The sequence below is a fragment of the Camelus bactrianus genome, chromosome 4 (genome assembly GCF_048773025.1).
Source record: "Camelus bactrianus isolate YW-2024 breed Bactrian camel chromosome 4, ASM4877302v1, whole genome shotgun sequence".
Taxonomy (NCBI): domain Eukaryota; kingdom Metazoa; phylum Chordata; class Mammalia; order Artiodactyla; family Camelidae; genus Camelus; species Camelus bactrianus.
In genome coordinates, this window is record NC_133542.1 from 70099117 (window position 1) to 70118645 (window position 19529).

The following is a 19529-nucleotide window of genomic DNA, read 5'->3' on the forward strand; positions in this document are numbered from 1 at the left end:
GCACAGTGCAAGGGGTCCATGTAGGAACCGGCTTCACTTGCGAACTGGGGGCTTGGGGTTTCTGCAGGTACTAAGGGCACAGTGGAGAAAGTGCATTGACTTGCGAGTCTGGAGGTTTGGCTTCTAGCTGTACCTTTGCCTGACACCCTCTTTAGCCCCAGTTTGTCTGTAAAATGATGGAATTGGACTCTTGTGCCTCAGATAAGTTGTGAGGCAGGGGCTTCCATAGATTTGCTTTTTCTTACGGCTGGAAAAGTAGCCCAATGTCAAGAATCAGAGGTGAGACTCTCCTCAGAGAGTTACAGGAATAATCCCAAGGGTGCAGTCCTGGGAATGGGAACACCACCTGAAGCAGATACACTGAGTTGGGGCAGTGTAGTGTAGACCCCAATGAGATTGAGCTGCGTTGCTCGCAAAGGCCACTGGCAGTAGCTGACTCTTCATTTGTCCTGAAGTCATGATCTGAGCTCACTTTGGTTTCTTCCAATTATAACTCATACCATTGGCCAAGCCCGCCTGGCTTCAGGGATGTCTGTGATGTCCTTTACAATGTCTGCAGCCACCAATCCCCGGAACATTTCCTTAAAAAACCCGTCAAGCCTCAATGACTCATAATTAAATATCTCTGATGTTTTCCTTTTACTCTGCAAGGCAGGCCTAGCTTGCATGATTTTTGTCAGCAAACAGGGCTCAAGACTTTTAGAACTTATAGAATAAATGGCAGAAAGAGGCCACCTTGAAGGAAACCAGTGTTGCAGAACACCTCAGCTTGGGGCAGTGCCATGGAGCCCTCACTGGGTGATTGCTGTGCTGTGCTTGGCGAAAGGTGCACGTTAAAGCTTGCTGATCTGGCTTTCAATGGTTAAGAATGTGCTATTATTCTAGAGTGGCAGTGGGGGAGGTGTATGTTTATGTTAACAGTGATTATAATGCAGTCACCCACTGGGCAACCTGCCTAAGTCTGCAGGGCCAGAGCTGCCTCTATTTCCAACACTGAGATGCAAACAGGTGCCCTGCCCTTCATCTTTCAAAGGTCTCACTAGGGCTTCTCTTGTTCCGGCCTCTGCCTTAATGGAGCTTGGGTCTAATCAGTGTGGCTGGGCCTCTAGGGGCTAGTCTAGCCACATCCCCCAGCTTGGTGTTGCTGCTGGTCTTGTCACCCCTCAGGCAAGGCAGACAAGCTGGCCTCGGCTTTGCTGCGGAGGCAGTGAGGTCCTGTCACTCAGAACATGTCTTCATCCCTTTTGGCCTCAGCTATGGCACTCTGATCAACCCTTGGGCATTATTCTTTGTGTCCAAGAATTGTGACACAAGATTTGCCCTGTTGTCCTTCCTTGGGCTCCCCTGCCCCTAGCAGGGGCCATGCGTAGCCCAGGCCTCTGAGCTAGAATAGATCCTGCAAGTTTGCTTGCACCACCTTCAGGTACCGTAGGGGTGTGTGTGTGTTCTGTAAAATGTGCAAAGCAGAGGATAAATCATTTTGAATTCCACCCCCTTCCCCAGAGTGCTCAGCATGGAAGGGAAAGACCCTGTGCTCTCATAAGACTGGGCAGGACCCTCCTAAGCCATCTCCTCCCTGCCTCCCAGTCCTTGGACTTCTACACTGGTCCATGTGAATAATCTCCAGTTTCTACTTGCTTGTGAAATCTGGCTGCCTCCCAAGAGACTCTGCTTTGACAGCCTTCCATGATATAAAGTCCTTCCTTACCTTGAGCCCCAAACCTGCCTCCCTGGAGTTGGACCCTTGGCTCTCTGTTCTATTGTACAGGACCACGATGTGCTTTAAATACTCAAGGACACCATTCTGACTCCCTCCAGCCCTGTCTTTGGCTGGAGGGAGTCAGAATTCTCTAGGCTGAATGTGACACTGGGCTATTTTCTCTAGAGTCTAGGCCACGGAGACATCCTTCCTTTTTCTATCTGCCTCTCCCTCCACTTTGGGGCTTTAACAAACATTATTATGACACATGTTTCCAACAGAATTTTGTTGGAACTGAGGTGGTGGAATCCATAACTTGGAAGAACACATCTTTGGCAAAAAAACTGCTTTTGTGTGACTGTTATTTTAACTAGCTTGTCTCTGCCAGACGTTCCATTCATCACACATCTGGGTCCCTGGAGCTATTTTCTGTTGTTTTTTTTTGTTTGTTTACCCCTCGCCTCCTTCGCCATCTCCCTTTATTTCTCCAAATATTAACTCGAGAATCAAAAGCCACCTTTAATTTTGGAGATCTGGGCTCTGAGACTGGACTTTTGCATCTGAATTTCCTCGGAGGCCTTACATCAACCCATTTGAGAGCTTCCTCTCCCTGTGATCATGGATTCTCCTGGGTGCTCAGGTTTTCTGAACCTCACAGTGCTCTGAGTGCTCTGACTGCTCTGACTCAGCCAGGTAAGGGGATTCCTATCCTGCGTGTATCATCCTTGCAGAGAGAAGGCACGGGGGCCAGTGGCTGGCTTCAAACCCTTCCTCTTTGCCATTTCAACACGACTGCATCCCCTACCAGGGTCTCTCTCACCTCTTCCTGCCCGCTGGCCCCTGGCCAGGCTGGTGGCAAAACAGGAATGCTACAGGTGTTCAGTAACTAACTTCCAACTGCAGTCAGGGGCTGGCCAAATGCAGGCTTTGTGAGGACTAGAGACTTCCACCCTGAAGGTCAGCCCAGCCCTTCTCTACCTACAATTTTACTTGTGAAATGTTTCCCTTTATAAAGTGTCAGGTGCTATCTGGATATAATGGTCTAAGCCCAGATGGAAAGGACTCCTGGGGGCTCAGTGTGGACAGCTGAGGCTTCCAGTCTCACTGATTCCCCCCAGAGAGCCAGCGACAGGGCCTGGTAACCCTGAGAACTCTAGAGGGCAGAGGACCAAGGACAGGGTATTGTGCAAATGGGATTTGTCCTGGGCACTGAGATGACCACTCTCTCGGGCTTTACATGGCAGAACTCAGGTGGCCTGACCTGAGTAATTTCAGGACACCACTCCCTCCTACTGTGTCTGAGGAGGATTACATTGGCACGAGCCTTTGCCAGCCCTGGTGCAATGTGGAAAAGCATTGAAATGCTGCTAGTTTTGCATTAGATATAAATTGCATTCACTGGCTGGGGCCAGAGGACACATCCTGTAAGTAGAGACCTCAGCTTTAGGGCTAAAACTGCCTGTGACTAGTTTTGAGTTCCCTTGAGAACTTATATCCTGCTGGAGAGAGAAGGACCAGGAGAGACCCATTCTGAGGGAAGAGGCCAACAAAGCAAAGAGGGGGCAAGAGCATGAAGCAAAATTCACATAAATTAAATAGTTAATTGTAGAAAAATGAAACCATGAAAGAACTAGTTAAAAAAAAAAGGAGGTGCTGGCTTATTTGCTTTTGCAGTGGGGAAGATCTTTTAAAGGAGAAGACCAAAAAGAAAAAATCCTAAGGGGGAAAATAGGTTTGACTATATACAACATAAAATACGTTTAGTAAAAGAAAAACAACAAAATAAAAAAAAACTCAATATAAGTTTAGAAAAAAACTTTTGCAACAGATAGAACAGGAGCTTTTTAAAATGCATAAGAAAAAGATGAATAGTTCAATTTTAAAAAGGGAAAGGACTTAAAGAATAAATCCCCAAAAGTAGGGGTTGGGGAGGGATAAATTAGGAGTTTGGGATTAACATATACACACTGCTATATATAAAATAGGTAAACAACAAGGACCTGCTATATAGCACAGGGAACCACATTCAGTATCTTGTAATAACCTATAGTGGAAAAGAATCTGAAAAAGAATAGATAGATGTATATATGTAACTGAATCACTTTGCTGTACACCTGAAACTAATACAACACTGTAAATGAACCATACTTCAATTAAAAAGAAAAATGGTTAAAAAAAAATTTCAATGGCTAAAAAAAGAAGTAATCAATCTCCAGAGGAAATATTCAAGGCTAATAAGTACATGAGAAAGATACTTTATTGCTGCAGAAAGCAATCAAAGCAATTATTAGAAAAACCATTTTTCTATTTATTTGGTTGGCAGTACCTAGCATTGATGAGGGTGGGGAGAAATTGGATACTCACACTCTGATATTGAGAATATAAGGATAGAATATCTGTAGAAGGTAGACTGGTACCACGTTTCAGAATTTTAAAAATGCATATTCCCTTTGATACAGTGGTACTATATTCATGAATTTAACCTAAAAAGATAGTCTAACAAATAACAAAAGGCATACAAATTTATTCATCCCAGTTTTGATTATAATATTGACAAGTTTTAAGCCCTTATAATATCCATCAGTAAATCTGATACAGTCCTACAATGCTATTAAGGGAACCATTTAAAATGATGATATAAAAAGTAAAATGAAATAAAACAAAATGATGATATAAAGATGTAAAACCTTTACGGCATGCAGAAATACCCACGACCTGTTGCTGAGTGGGAGAAAGCAACCTACAAAAGAGCGTATGTTGTGTGAGACTACTTAGGTTAAAGTATACATGTATAATATATACAGCATGTGATATTACATTACATAATAACATGAACATAATGACCTCTGTATTTAATACCCCTAGATCTCTGTACTTATTGAACAAGATCATGTATTTAATGAGATGAAATATAGTAAATGCTTTATGAATGCTAGCAATTAGGCGATGAGGGTGGGTAGGGTAGTTGGAGCCAGATGTTCAGGTATATTTTATTTCAAGCTAAGAAATTTGGATTTTACCCTGTGGCCATAGGGAGGCAGTATAACTCAACTCAATGAATACTTAAATGGAGTGTCTACTATAGAAATGCCTAGGTTGGAAAGGCTTTTTCATAGAGAACACTGCTGGAGAGTGAGGTTTGTATCCAGGGAAGGTCAACCAGTTGGCTTCCAGGGTAGATAGCCTTGGGGACTTCACCAGGGTCTGGGGCCAGCCCTCAGCCTGCTCCACCTAGAAACCTGACTTTGGAACACGGGGAAAGTGGGTCTGAAGCTACCACTGACTGAACAGTCACTCAGTGTAAAGACTGATGTCTAGAATTAGAATGCCACTATATTATATTTCAATGAGACATGAGCAGTATGCTAAAATGTGACATGCTTAGCACACTAATTTTCAACAGACCTATGTAGTAAACCATTACTACTACTGGATGTACCAGTCAATGATGGTACAATAAATGGTTGCCATTTATTAAACGTTTACTAGGTGCCAGACAATATATTAAGCACCATTCATGCATTATTTCCTTGAGTCCTCAGAATGACTTTGTGAGGTTGGTACTATCCACTAAGGTTTTTTGTTTGTTTGTTTGTTTGTTTGTTTGTTTGTTTGTTTTGTTTTGTTTTTTAACACCTCCATTTCCTAATACTGGAGCACTGAGTCACCATGTGACTGAGCTGCTCATGAAGGACTGGGTATTATCTGGTCCACCAAGCCATAAGGTTGGGTATGGACAGCAGCAATCCACCATCAAGGAGAAATGGTTTATAAGACATCAAATTTCAAAATGTCCAGAAGGCACTGTTTGTACATTGTATGAATAGGGGACTACATACCCATAACATCTGCTTCTGCTGTATGGTTTCCTCTGCCTCAATCTAAACTTAGAGCCTCAATCTCCACCTGTGCTGCCACCTAGTAGAAATGGACTGGTGAAAGATCTCAGCCCCATGCAAGACTATTTCTAAAAGATGGAGTAGAGAAAAATCCTCCCAGTGGACAATGCATTTGGTTGTCCACTTTGTGTGGACTGAGAGATGACCAGAAGTGCAGGTGTGCATAGGATTCATGGGCAGTGGCTAGTGGTTTGGGTAGATGGTCAGGGATTTGGAAAGAAAAGGATTGGAAGAGGGTCACAAGAGGTCTTTGGGAAGAGATACGTGGGTCGACCTCTCAGAATGCTCCCAGAGTGTGAAGATATTTATTTGTATTAGTTATCTATTGCTACATAACAAACCATCCCAAAACTTAGTGCCTTAAAACAATAGCCAGTTCATTTTCTCATGATTCTGTGGATCAGCTTCCTTGGACTTTTTTCTGAACTTTTAGGTTCTGATATTCCAGAATCTTCTGTGATATTGTGATATATAGTTGGTCTTCATCTATGGCTCCTGCCTTACAGCTTCCTAAACCCTTAGAAGTTTCTAAGCAATTAGAGCAATGGTAACGTCTTTTGTTAAAATATTTGGTATCTTGTCCTTAGTTCCTAGAAAAAAAGTGCTTCAGAGCCATAAAGGTGAAATGGGTATCTTATTATTCATAACAAGCCCCTTTCAACCACAACTATGTTAATGAGGTGACTTTTGGGAATCCCCCAAAGATGGGGGGGCAAGGCTGGTTGCCAGGGGAACCAATGAGTAGAGGGTTGGAACTTTTAATCCCACCCCTATGACCTCTGGGGAGGAAAGAAGGGCTAGAAGCTGAACCAATCACCAATGGCCAATGATTTAATCAATTGTGCTGATGCAATGAGGCCTTCATAAAAACCCAGAAAGATGGGGTTCAGAGGGCTTCCAGGTTGGTGAACTAGAATACTTCATGTGCCTCCATACCAGGCCCCAAACTCTGGGAGACAGAAGTTCCACTGTGCAGGTCCCTGCCCTGTGTATCTCTTCATCTGGCTATTGATTCCTATCCTATAATATCTTTTGTAATAAACTGGTAATCTAGTGAGTTAACCGGTTTCTTGTGTTCTTGTGAGCTGCTCTAGCAAATTAATCAAACCTAAAGATGGAAACAACCTAAATGTCCATCAACAGATGACTGGATAAAGAAGTTGTGGTGTATATATATATACACACACATACACAATGGAGTACTACTCAGCCATAAAAAAGAATAAAATAATGCCATTTGCAGCAACATGGATGGACCTGGAGACTGTCATTTTAAGTGAAGTAAGACAGAAAAAGAAAGAAAAATACCATATGATATCACTTATATGTGGAATCTAAAAAAAAAAAAAAAAAAAGACAAACGAAATTATCTATAGAACAGAAACAGATTCACAGACATAGAAAACAAACATTGTGACCAGTGGGGAAAGCGGGTGGGACGGGGTAAATTGGGAGTTCAAGATTTGCAGATGCTAACTAATATATATAAAATAGATAAACAACAAGTTCATACTGTATAGCACAGGGAACTATATTCAATATCTTATAGTAACTTATGGTGAAAACAATATGAAAATGAATATATGTATGTTCATGTATGATTGAAGCATTGTGCTGTACACCAAAAATTGATACAACCTTGTAAACTGACTATACTTCCATAAAAATACATATATATACACAGAAAAAAAAAAAACCTGAAGAGGGGTTTGTGGGGACCTCTGATTTATAGCCAGTTAGTCAGGATCAGGAAACAACCTGGATTTGTGATTGGTGGCTGAAGTCGGGGCATTCTTGTGGGACTGAGCCCTTAGCCTTTGGAATTTGAAGCTATCTCCAGATAGATGGTATCAGAATTGAGCTGGATTGTACAACATACCCAGATGATGGTGAAGAGTTGCTGGTTGGTGTGGAGAAAACCACGCCCCCTCCTACTACCTAGGCTGTTGCCCCAGAATCATACCCCTGCCCCTTGCTCAAATGGAAAACAATTGCTCTTATCTAAGTTTCAGGAGAAAGCTGCAAAAAGGAAAATAAGAACTGGTTAGAACCAAGCAGGCCCAACATTTGACTTCCAGTAGATTCTGAGCCTCATTATATGCTCATGGTAATGCATCAGCTAAAAGGCACACCCACCAGCGCATGACAGTTGATGACTGCCATACAACAATCAGAAAAGCCCATACAAGGACTGAAAAGGAGTGTTGCATCAGTTCCAAGCCATACCCCTGTTCTCAGATAAGTCATGACTAGTCCTCCCACTCTTTCCAATTCCCTTCTTTTTACCTCAACTTTCTTATATATATGGTATCTCTGCCCAAATTGAGTTGAGAAGTTGATTTGCAAACTAGGTTCCTGGTTCTCCATTCTCTGGCCATTGAATAAAGCTTGTGCTGTTCCAGACTTAGCATCGGTTTTGTTATAAGCTTGTGAATCAGAGCAGAAAAAGAACCTCTCTGGCCAAGGTGTCTTGTCCTGGGATAGGACCCTGGTACAGGTCCAGTTGAGACTGATTCAGTAACACTCCCAAACAGTGGAATTGGTGATCAGAACCTAAACATTCCTTTGTCCCTTCAGCCCTGAGAACAGAACAGGAGCCGCTTCCTTCCATCATTATATGTTTCTTCGGGGTAATAAGGTCCTTACATTGCATAAGAAATGACATAATATTATTTGAAGATAGACTCTGATTAATTAAAGATGTATATTGTAAACTTTAGGGCAACCAGTAACATTTTTGAGATCATTTTCCCATTTTAAAATTGGGTTTAAAATAACTTTTTGATGTCTTACAGAAGAATTTATATTCATTGAAGAGAACTTTGAATCTATGCATGAGCATACTGAAAATAAGACATGCCATTTAGCAAGCTTATATTACAAGCACTGTGCTGAACCTCCATGCTTGCCCTACATCACAAAGATAGAAATAACAATAGCTAATGTTTACTGAGCTCCTGTTAGGTATCAGGCCTTCCTCCATATGTCATCTCATCTAATCCAGCAGCCTTTCTAAAGAGGGTGCTATTTTCAGCATACTCATTTTTCAGTAAAGAAAATGAGGCATAGAGATGTTAAGTAACTTGCTTAAGTGCACACAGCTTGCTGGTGGCACAATCAGAGTTTGGACTCTGGCAGTCAAAAGTCCCCAACTTTTGCACTCAATCCCCACCCTGTGAATTTCTGAATCCAGAGGGTCTGAGCAGAAGGAACCATTGCATCACAGTGTCTCTTGTTCTCTTCAAGTAAAATAGCAAAGTATCATCTTTGATGATTATTCTTTTCTTAATGCAACATGGCGGAAATTTCCTTCAGAGATACTGGAAGAATGAGAAATGGTTTATTTTCATGGACTCTATTTCTTTTTTAAGAAAGAACCGTTGACTTTATTTATTTATTTAAAGTTAAAACGTAGTTAATGGATGTATTGATAACTTTAAACATCCCTGACCATTAAAATTTTTTTTAAATTTCTTTTTGTTTGTTTTTCTCTTCTTTCGTAAGCTTTGGGAAACACAGCAACCAAATCTTTCTGTACTCTGATGTTACTGCAAAATGAATTTGAAGATTGTCAAAATGACGTTCCACTTGTCTAATGTGTCCAAGAATCATTCAGAGTAAGGCAGGACATAGGGCCTCCTTTCTGTGGGAGGCAGAACAGAGATTTTTCTGTGGTTCTTCCAGGGCCTCACAGAACTGCTTTCGACTGTCTTTGCAACTTACTGTCTCTGCGACTTTAATCAAATGACTTAACCTTTCTGCTCACCTCATCGTGCGTGGCACAGAGTAAAGGATCTGGGAGCAGAGAGACAAGAGACAACCTCATTTCCCTGCTTTGCACTGCTGTGGTCTTGGGCAAGTCCCTTCCCCTTGAGGGGCTTAATTTTGCCCGGCTGTAAAAGAAACGGTTTGGACCCAAGGCTCTCTGAGGTTTCTTCTGGCTCTGACGTTCTATGTTCTGTGCCTACCTCCGAGTTGTAAAGAATGGGCATTAAGGTGATGTTTCTTACAAAACCATTTTTTGTTGAAAACGAATAAATCCCAGGTGGAGGTTTCGAGGGGAAATTGAGGCCTGAAAGGATGTATAGGGAGTAAGATGCGCTGCCATTTCTAGGAAGGAGATGGGCGTGGCAGGGCGCTGAGGTGGGTGTGCAAGCAGCCGAGCATCCTTGCAGGCGGAGAGGGCGTCTGAGGGCTACAGTGGAGGCCGAGGACAGGGAGGACCTGGTCTGCAGCGGCTGCGCACTAGCGCGCCCAGCCGGTCTATTTGCGTGTCTCCGCCTCTGCGACGAGCTGGTTGGGCGGGCTGGTAAGGCGCCGCGCGTCGATTGGCTAGGTGGCCCGCCGCTCAGACCCAGGAGCGGACGGTTCCTACTGCGGCTGGGCACCGGCTTCGCTCCCCCGTCGGCCCGCGCTCCAGCTGCGCCCGGCCTGGCCCTGGCCCGGCTCGGCCCGGCCCTGGCCTCCAAGCGAAGGCGCCGCTGCCGCCTGGGCCGCTCCCAGGGCCATGAGGAGGCGGCGGCAGCCACTGCGGCCCGCGTCAAGGTGACCGGCCGGGACTGCGGCGGCAACGAGAGCAGGCGGTGAGAGGAGAGGCCGGCGGGGCGGGGCGGGGCGGAGCCGTGAGGGCCGGGCCGGAGAGAGCTGCAGGTGCGGAAGGCGGGACCCCGAGGGGCCGCTGGGCCGGGGAGGGGCCTTGGGGCGGGGGGCGGGGGACGGGAGGCGGGGCCGGGGCCGGGGGGACGGGGGTTGTGTCCAGTAGGTCTGCTAGCATGGGGGCCTGGCCGGGGGCTTTAGGTGCGTGGTGGGGGTGGGGGTTTTGGTATGGAGAACAGCGGGTGTGGGGGTGGAGATAGGGAAAGGCCGCAGGTGCAGGGGGCGGGGCGGGAGGAGGCAGTTGGGAGGGGCCGAGGGGGCTGCAGGTGCGAGGGGGCGGAGCCTGGTGGGACCTCAGGTTTGCCAGGGGGAGGGGGCTGCGAGATGAAGCCAAAGCCGCTGGAGAGGCCGGGCCTGAGGAAACCACAGGTGCAAAGGGCGGGACTAGGGAGACCTGCAGGGGCGGGGGGCGGGGCCCTGAGTGGCTGCAGGTCCGGAAGCGGGGCCCAGGTGAGAAGCGAGCCGAGGGTGAGTGGTCGCGGGAGAAGAGATAGCCACCCTCTCCGCTGTCCAGGGTGTTTGAGTGGGAGCAGGAGCTTTGGGCTCTCTGAGGATTCTGGAGGCTTCGAGGGTTGCGGCTGGGCCCGAAGGGCTGGCTAGGCCTGCGTGTGTCTCTGCTGAGTCGGACTTGGGTCTCAGCTGTCCTGGTTACTAGGCCGGGGACTTCTCGTACCACGCCGTGCCCTTAAATGGGGCGTACCGTTTTTCAGTCTTAGAGGCTTGTCCTGTTGCAGGGGGCATGCCTAGACTGGAAGGCGGTTGGCCTTCATTCCATCAGCTGTTGAGAAATGTGTGTACCTGAGGAGTAGTTAGTGTGAAGCTGGAAGGGCTCTGGCTTGCTGGCTTCTGGTACCAGATGCTGTGGCAAATCTTAACAGTGGTGGTCTCCAAAAGACTGAAAAGGCAGCCTGGTGAGGGGAAGAAGAGGAATGACGGTTCAGAAGCTTTTGCCTCTGTGTTACCTGGGAGAGTCTTTCACCTGTCTGAGCTTTGTTTCTTTGTGAAGTGAGCATCATGATACCTGCCTTGCGAGGCTAGGATGGAACAGTGCTTACTGTTTATATCCTTAGGTAAAGTTCTGGGTCTGCTGCTTCTGTTCCCGTGGGCAGCTTGCACTTGGAGACTGAGGGTCTAAAAAAGAGGGGATTTCTGATCATTAGACCATTTTGTTGTTTGAGTTTGGGATGAGGTTTGTGGTGGGACTCATTCCTGTCTCGGATGGTGACTGCTCCTCCCAGTGAGGCCAGCGGGAGCTGTGGTAGGGAGCAAAGGCAGATGAAAAGCACAGGAACATTTAATTGCTGACCTTTAGACCCCAACCCCAGTAAGGACTCTGAACTGGAGCATGAGACTTAGACTTGAGCTTATAGAATTTCCCCTCCCCATCCAAGTATGAACATTGATTTTACCATGTTCCAGAAGGAAGACTTCCTCCTATTTGGAAGAGTGTCCCATGCCCATGTGTGTGACCTTGCTTTGGAAGTGTCCCATTTCCACATGTGAGATCTTGCGTTGTGCAGTACCTCTGGTCACTAGCAGTGTGACCAGTCTGAACTGTCATTCCTTCTACCTGTGTTGCATGGATGAAAGAGAAGGCATGAGGAGGCTTCTCCTGTGCTGGCCTGCATTTTTCTTTACTTTAGAAGCTATAGGACTTTTGAGGGCCAACCACTGTGATGCTGGCCTCTCTCACTACCACTTGGTGTGGTGATGACCCAGTGGCATCATGGAGATGGCATCTCAGGGATGGGTTCTTACTGGGGCCTGTGCTTGTGTGAGTTGTCCCATTATGTCTGGGCAGAAATTATGTAAATAGCTCTCAGAGATTGCTGGACTCTGAGTAAGCATCATGCTCTGTGGGTTAAAAGGAAAGCCCAGACTTGGCACACAAGAGCTAGAAAATGTGTTGGATAATGAGGGGATTGGCTCTTTGATTGGCGTAATTGGAGTGACAACATCCAGGGTTGAGAGAGAAGCTTCATTAATGGAAAATATTGCATCCAGGGCTCTTGATATGGCTTCAGTCTACCTTTTAAAATTGATTTTCCTTTTCAGCATGGAGGGTGAGTTCTGGCTTGAAAGTCAGACAGATCTGCATCTGAAGCCTCATACACCAGTTTCTTAGCTTCTCAGAGCTTTGGCCTCCTTATTAGTAAAACAATGATAATCATGCCCACCTTGACAGGTTGTTATGAAGTATAAATGTGAAAAGATACGTGAAAGCACCTGACATATTAGGCACTCAGTGTAAGGGTCTGTCTCTGCCACACCTTGCCAACCTGTCTTTCAACACAGTGAAACAACGTGTCGCATGTAAGGAGAGCAGGGTTGGTAATTTTGAGGCCTTCACTTCTTATGTAACCTTGGTCAGAGCTCTTCCCCTCTCCAGGCCTTCACTGAGTGAGGATGGGGTTAGAATATGTGAGCATGAGGAATGATCAATGACACTGACATTCTGAACAGCATGCTGTCATGTTTTCCTGAAAGGCAGGAGGGAGGAAACTAATGACCTGTTGTTTAGTTCTTTTAAAAATACCTGTTGAGCACTTTGCCTCGCACTTAGTAGATCCTCATTAAATATTTGTCCAAGGGACAGATGAAGGACTTTCGAAGAAGATGTGGCAAATTGTCCCTGCTGCTTATATATTTGTTGTATCTGTACCTTCAAAGTGCATTTTATTTATTGCAGAAAAAAAATGTTGCAACAACTTTATTGTAAAATTAGTGAACCTCAGCATGAAAGACAAAAGTAGTTTCACAGTCCTGTTTCACCACAAATTAAGTTCACCCTGTTTTTCATAAACATAAGATTTTTTTTCCTGGTTGCAATTATATATGTATGTGAGCATTTGGGAAAGGCCTGGCAATAAGTGGTTTATTTAAATGGTGTTTTTGTCTTACTTTTTTAAGAAGTAAAAAAAAAGTCACACATGGATTTTTTTTTAAAGGCAAGTGGTTCAAGGGGGACAAATTGTAAAGTGTCTTTCTTACCTCAATCTGCCAGTTCCCAGTCTTCTCCCTAGTGGCAACCGCTATTGCCATATTCTCATTTATTTTTTCTCTTACACAAAGAATAACGTTCTATACATACTCTTGCTCCTGCATTTATCTACTTGATCTATTTTGGAAATTGTTCCAAAAGTGGAAAACGTTCCAATTGATACATGTAATTCCTCCTTAATAAATGTTTTTGACTGATATTTTAAGCACAATTTTGTATTTCTACTCCACACCCGACCCTCCGCCGCCATCATGTTTACTCAGTAATGGTTAGTGGTCATTGTTTGGAAGACTAACAAGAGACAGTCCTTGTTTTCGTCTAGGGAAGAAGTGGCTTTGGTTCCAGTTAACAATAGACTAAAGGGCACTCCGTGTATCTGGATGCAAGGCACACACAGAAGGAGAAAGGAAAAGGGATTTGTTCACTAGGAATTGAAAACTGATTTTCCATTCAGCTCATGATTCAAAGTCCACCTCTGTCACTAGCGTATGACTTGGGGCAATTTACCTAATCTTTCTGAGTTTCAGTTTCCTTATCTGTAAAATGGATGGTGATAATAGGATCTGCCTTTTGGGGTTTTTGTGTAGAAGAAATGAGATCGTGTATGCAAAGTACTTGCAGTAATAGGTCATGGTAGACGCTCAAGAAGGGGTAGCTTCTTTGTTATTAATACTCTAAAGTAGACTTTTAAAAATCATTTGTTAGCAGATATTTACTGGGCATTTGAGGGTGAGCCATGGAGAATACCCAAAGTCCTTGCCCTCGAGATGCTCACGTGGTGTGTGGGGGGACAGGCACACAAGTTGCTGATTACAGAACAGAGCCCAGTGGTGGGGAGGTGAACAGTATGGATGTTATGGAGGCAGGAAACAACTTCTCCCTCAGTGATTTGGGAACGGCCTCCCAGTTCAGCTTTTTCCTCCTTTGTGAAACCTACTCAATTCTTCTACAAGTGACCACTCCCATCTGTGCTCCCTTGTCTTTCGTCATGTGCGTACCTTGATCGGAGCATGCACCTTGCTATTGCATGCATTATTCTATGCCTGTGTCTCTTCCCTGCACAGGGAAAGTCTCCTACTTTCTTTGCTTCTGAGTCTCCAGGGTAGGTTCTTGGTAGACATTGTGATGCGCCACTGCTCAGACAAGTCATGCTGACAAACGTTGGCAAACTCAGGTCTTTGGTGAAACCCAGACTCTGGACTCTGTTACTTCATTCCCCAAGTATCTGAGTTGCTGGCTGAGACACGCGTGTGCTGTGCCATGTACAAGCTGTAGGCTTTGGGTCTGGCTGGTGATACTTGTCCTACAAAGTCTTAGGGATGAGAGAGGGAAGAAGTGTTTGCTCCAGTTGCTCCAGGACAAGATGGGGAAGAGAAAGAAGGGCCAGTCTGAAAATGAACTGCTCATGCCTGCTGAAGCCCACTTCTCCCTTCCTCAGAAATGTGGCTGCCGACCATTCCTTGGAGGTGACCTTGGCCCCAGGGAGCTGAGTAGGTGTTCTGTAGATTCTGACCAAGGATGGGGGAGATTTGGTTGGATTGGCTTCTGTGGGGGACATCCTGGGGCATTTCTGGGGCCACTTTCTTACAAGGAGAGGAGGTTTCACCTCCTTCACGTGGGCTTTCACCCACCAGCCTTGCTGTGCCCCTGCTTTGGGCTAAACCCTTTGCTGGGTGCTGGACACATGGAGATGAAGGAGTTCCATCCTGCCCTTGGGGAGCTGACGGTCAGCGGAGGAGTCATACACAAGCAGAATGTGGCCAGTAGGGGATTGGCGGTGACAGAAGACCTCGAGGGAAGCAGCCAGGCAGATTCAGGCTCTGGAGCCAGGCAGACCTAGGCTCTAATCCTGGCTCTTCCACACACACCTTTGTGACCTTAGGCAAGTGTCTTCCCCCTCAGAGTCTCAGTTACCTGCTTTATAAAATGAGGATTGTAGTGTTAGCTAACTGGGGGCTGTTGTTGAAGATTCAGTGAAATAACGCCATGGACTGTTGAGCAGAGTGCCTGATGGGAAGCTGATGCTCACAACATGCTTGGTGCTTAATTATCTTTGGTGCTGGGGGAGCACTGGGAAGTATGTGTTTGGCTTTTTCTCCAGGTTCTAGTGTGGTGGTGAAGGTGATGGCCAAGGTGTCTGAGAAACCAGCTCTGAAGTCACAAAGTGCTCAGAAAGTCCTTGGGACATTCCTTACAGGTCCACAAATGTTTTCTCCCCTTTTTTTGCACACGCTTTTCTTAAGGTGGGTTCTAGCCGGGCACTCCTGAGTGCCTTCTTTGATCACCGGCACTGAACAATTCCATGACTTTTCCCCAAAGGGAGACATGAGTCAGGCTTATCCCACCTGCACTTACTGAGAGAAGCAGAGACCAGGAAGACCTGGGGAGGCACATCCTTCCCTAGTTTTTCTGCAGAGCTTTCAAATCCAGAGCTTCGTATTCCTTGAACGAGATTTATCTCCTGAGCACCAGAGAGGCAGATAGGACTGCACTTACAGTGGACTCTGGAGTCGGGCTGATGCAGGTTTGTATCCTGACTCCACCACTCACAAGCCCTTTGGCTTCGGGAGGGTGACCACTCCTCTGTTTTCCTCATCAGTACTGGAATGTATAGTACTTAACTCCATTTGCTTCTTACAGGACTTCAAGGAGATGATGAGGAATGGGGCTTAGCATAGTGCTTGCACACCATGAGGGCCCAGTCAGCGTGAGCTGGAATAATGTTCTCTTAACACACATTAAGAAGGTTGGAACTTATGTGAGTTATTGCACAAGGAACGTGTTAAAACTCAGATGTCCTTGGTGCTGGGGGCTAGCCGAAGCACGCAGGGCAGTAGGCAGAGCTTGGCCTGCATGGGGACTGCACCTGTGAGCCTTGACTCCCACAAAAGCAGCAGGTACTGGTGATGGGGAGGGAGAGGCACCCCGAGGGTGTGCCCTGCCTCAGACCCGTCCAGGATCTGAAGGCTAGTTTTCCAGGTTCTTTCTATTTCATTGTTGTCTGATTCCATGTAAATAATGGGTCTTTATATGAAGTAATATGACATTATACTTTCCCTGTTTAGGATTTAAATATTTTTTATTATCAGATTTTATTTTAAGGTTAAGGCAGTTATTTGAGTAATCAGAAGAAAATGTAAATGTTTGGCCTCAATAGTCAAAGGTTTCTTTGAAAATCATCTTATTAGAGACAAAAGAAAGAGTAATGAATATAATTAAATTTGTATTTATTGGATATAATAATTCTCACCCACTCTTGTATAAGCTTGATAAGTAGGTCAAGGGAAATCTGTGCTTTTGATACATTTCTGAGTAATTAAATATTTATGGAAAACAAGTTAATAAGTCCAGGAGAATTTGCTATGTCTCTTTTTGTGGCAATAAATTTTATTATGTAGAATTAGTGACTTTCACTATTGAAAGATACTTCTTATTTTGTGCCCTTTTTGTTGCTGTGTTTTGTTTTTTCTCTCTAGACACCCTATCTCCAGCACTTTCAGTCCACTAGCATTTAAGAATTGTTGCCCTACTGGGCTCCACAACCCCCTGCTGTACATGTCATAACACTGGGTGACCAACCACGGCTTCCTGCGACTCCCCTCCACCTGGATTCGGCAGTCAAAGTCTGCGTTTGTTCTTCCCACCATATTCAGGGCCTTGCCCAGGGCTAGTGCAAGGCAACCAGAATGAACTGCATATGTCATTCCCTCTGCTTAAAACCCTTCAGTGGCTTCTGGTTTCTTTTAGAAAAAAGACCAATTGTTTGCATGACCCTTGGGGTTTACAGATATGCTCTTCAGTGTAACTGTGGTAACGCCCATCTGCCCAGTGCAGTGTTCACAGCCCCAGCCTATCGTGGACAGTGGCTGCTTTGCTCACTGCCCGTCTTCAGTGCCTGGCGTGGCATCTGGCACTTAATAAATGTTTGATCAATGGATAAATGAAATAAAGGGTGAGTGCCCAGTGACTGATTTGAATCTATAAAATGAGAAGGTTGCTGGATCTGAGGTCCCGTCATTATAAAATATCTCGATACTTTACAAAGTCTCTTGACACCTGTTTTTTCAGCCTCATGTTGATTCTGCAGGGTAGGTGGGGTGGGCTTTGGTGTGCTGAGGAGAAAATGGAAGCACAGAGAGTAGACAGGTTGCTGAAAATGTAGCTGTGGGAACCGCTGAGGGCTCCTCACGCGCCTGTCCTCACAGCCCGACTGCCTCCAGGTGTGGGTGCTGAGGAGTCACAGGTGAGATAGGGAGACAGTGATTCACTGACAAAAGGTACTTGTAATAAGTTTCTCTTGGTTTCAGTTATTTTAATTTCCTGATAATTGAATTTGAGAAGTTGATTTCAATTTGGAGTGATGGATTTAAGGTCTGGTTTCTTTCTAGGGACCAGGAAACCGTGGTCTTCTTGTAAATGGCTAAAATATAGGATCGATGCATGTGCTGATTGGTCGATAACTAAGATTAGAATTTGTTCTTTCGGGGAAGCTTTTTGATAAGATTAGAAGTTACTTGCTGGTTTATGTGTAGCATTACTTTGCTGTTCTCAAAAGAGGCTGGTTGCTTCAGATAGTCTGTCTCTCCGTTTTACCTCTTGGTTTGCTTGCTACAGGGCTCTTTTGCAGTGAGCACTGCTGTGGGCTTTGTGCTCGTCGGATGTAGTGTCAGTCTGTTTTGAAGGTTAGAGTTCACTCTTCCCACTTTCCAGTGAGGGTGAGGATCTTGCCAGGGCCTCATACTCAGATGTCCTGATTCCCCACCAGCAAAACCCATGGACATCCATTTGTTTGTTGTGGTTTCCCAACAGCTACCTCAGGTCCTGTGATGTTGCTCATAGGCCATTAAGAAGCATTTATCTCTGATGAAAACCTCAGCTTCAGGGTCTTCTGTTGAATCTCCAGTGTGACTGTGGCGAAGAGGAGCTAAGACCTGACTTAGTGCACAGCTCTGGTGTTTGGTGATGGTGGCCAGCTGAGAAAAGGCAGTGCCTCTCATGGTCTGCTAGCAATACACGAGTTGATCTTAGGGGGCTTCATCATGATGTTAGGGGGCTAAGAGGTTCATGGAACCTAGTTTTGTCAGTATAGCTAGTGTGCTTGTGGAACAGAGAGAGCAGCCTGCTATTACAGAAAGATCACTGGGTATGAAGCCAGAATGCCCAGTGTGTCAGTTTGCTCTGACACCTGTTTTCCAAGTAAACAGGAATATCCCCAGTGTGTGTGCATCTTTTCCTCAGTAGGAAAGCGCCAGTTTTAAGATCTGTGATTGCTTTGTGCGGGTTGAGTCAGAGTAAAGCGAGCTGGATGTGATTAAAGTATTGTACCAGTAACCAAAGGCAGCCTTATTCCTTGATCTTCCCTGTCTTCCAGACCTACCTGCCTGCCCATCCATCTATCCACCTCCCCCCATCCATCCAGTTCTTATTCAGGGCCTGAGTGCTAGCACCCTTCTGAGTGTGGGGCCACAGTAGAGGAAAGAGACAAGTCTGGTCCTTGCTGTCTTTTTGGCTTACAGTCTAGCAAAGTTAGTAAGTATAAAAACAAGTACAGAAACAATAAGAAATAAGTATATGAAAGATTAATTACAGCCCTGACAGTGGCTCCAGAAGAAGGATACAAAAGGTCATAAACTGGATGGTTTTACCTGGCTGGGTGGTCAGAGACCGCTTCCTAGAGGAAAGACGAGTTGGAGTTGGCCAGGTGGAGAGGTGGCAACTACACGTATCATAGTCCCAACTGGGGCAAGGGTGTGGTGAGTTCAAGGAGTAACAGAAAGCCGGGGTGGCTGGAGCACTGAGCACGAGGGAGACTACAGCTTGGAGCGATGGCATTGCTTTCTTGACCCGTGCTGGAAACCCCTGACAGATTCTCTTGTTACTAACTCTTTTTTCTCAGAACTCCCATCTGTCACCAAAAGCACCTATTACTGAAACATTACCTGCCATGGTTTCCAGGATAGCAGTTGGCCTTATTTTTATTGCTTTAAAGATTGGTTGCTTCTTTTGCTTCTTGAGGGGGTGGAAGAACACCTTGATCGCATCAGTTTCACTCAGGAAGATTTACTGTGTGCATAGTTGGGCCCAACACTGCAGTCTTTGCCCTCAGGAGCCCACTGACCTGACAGAGGAGTCATAAATGATGATGATGCCTGGTCAGGGCTGGTAAGTAGTGGAAATGGAAGCTCGTGGCACTGAGTCAGACTCAGGATCTTAAAGACAGACATTCAGTTTCACAGGTGCAGGGGGACATAGGCAGAGGAAAACAGACCGTAGG

General features: G+C 45.4%; 1 protein-coding gene across 15 annotated transcripts in view; it reads left to right on the forward strand.

Annotated features, from left to right (window-relative positions):
* The first annotated feature begins 9925 nt into the window (after window positions 1-9925).
* The window catches only part of RALGPS1 (Ral GEF with PH domain and SH3 binding motif 1), a 262169-nt gene continuing 252565 nt past the window's right edge, over window positions 9926-19529 (forward strand). For 6 of the 15 annotated variants that reach the window (XM_074362252.1, XM_074362253.1, XM_074362255.1 and 3 more), the window contains exon 1: window positions 9927-10181. The gene's annotated coding sequence lies outside the window, so the exon portion shown is untranslated. Of the gene's footprint in view, window positions 10249-10669; window positions 10723-19529 lie in introns of those variants that run through there. The other 9 variants (XM_074362246.1, XM_074362242.1, XM_074362251.1 and 6 more) reach the window with 6 other exon arrangements.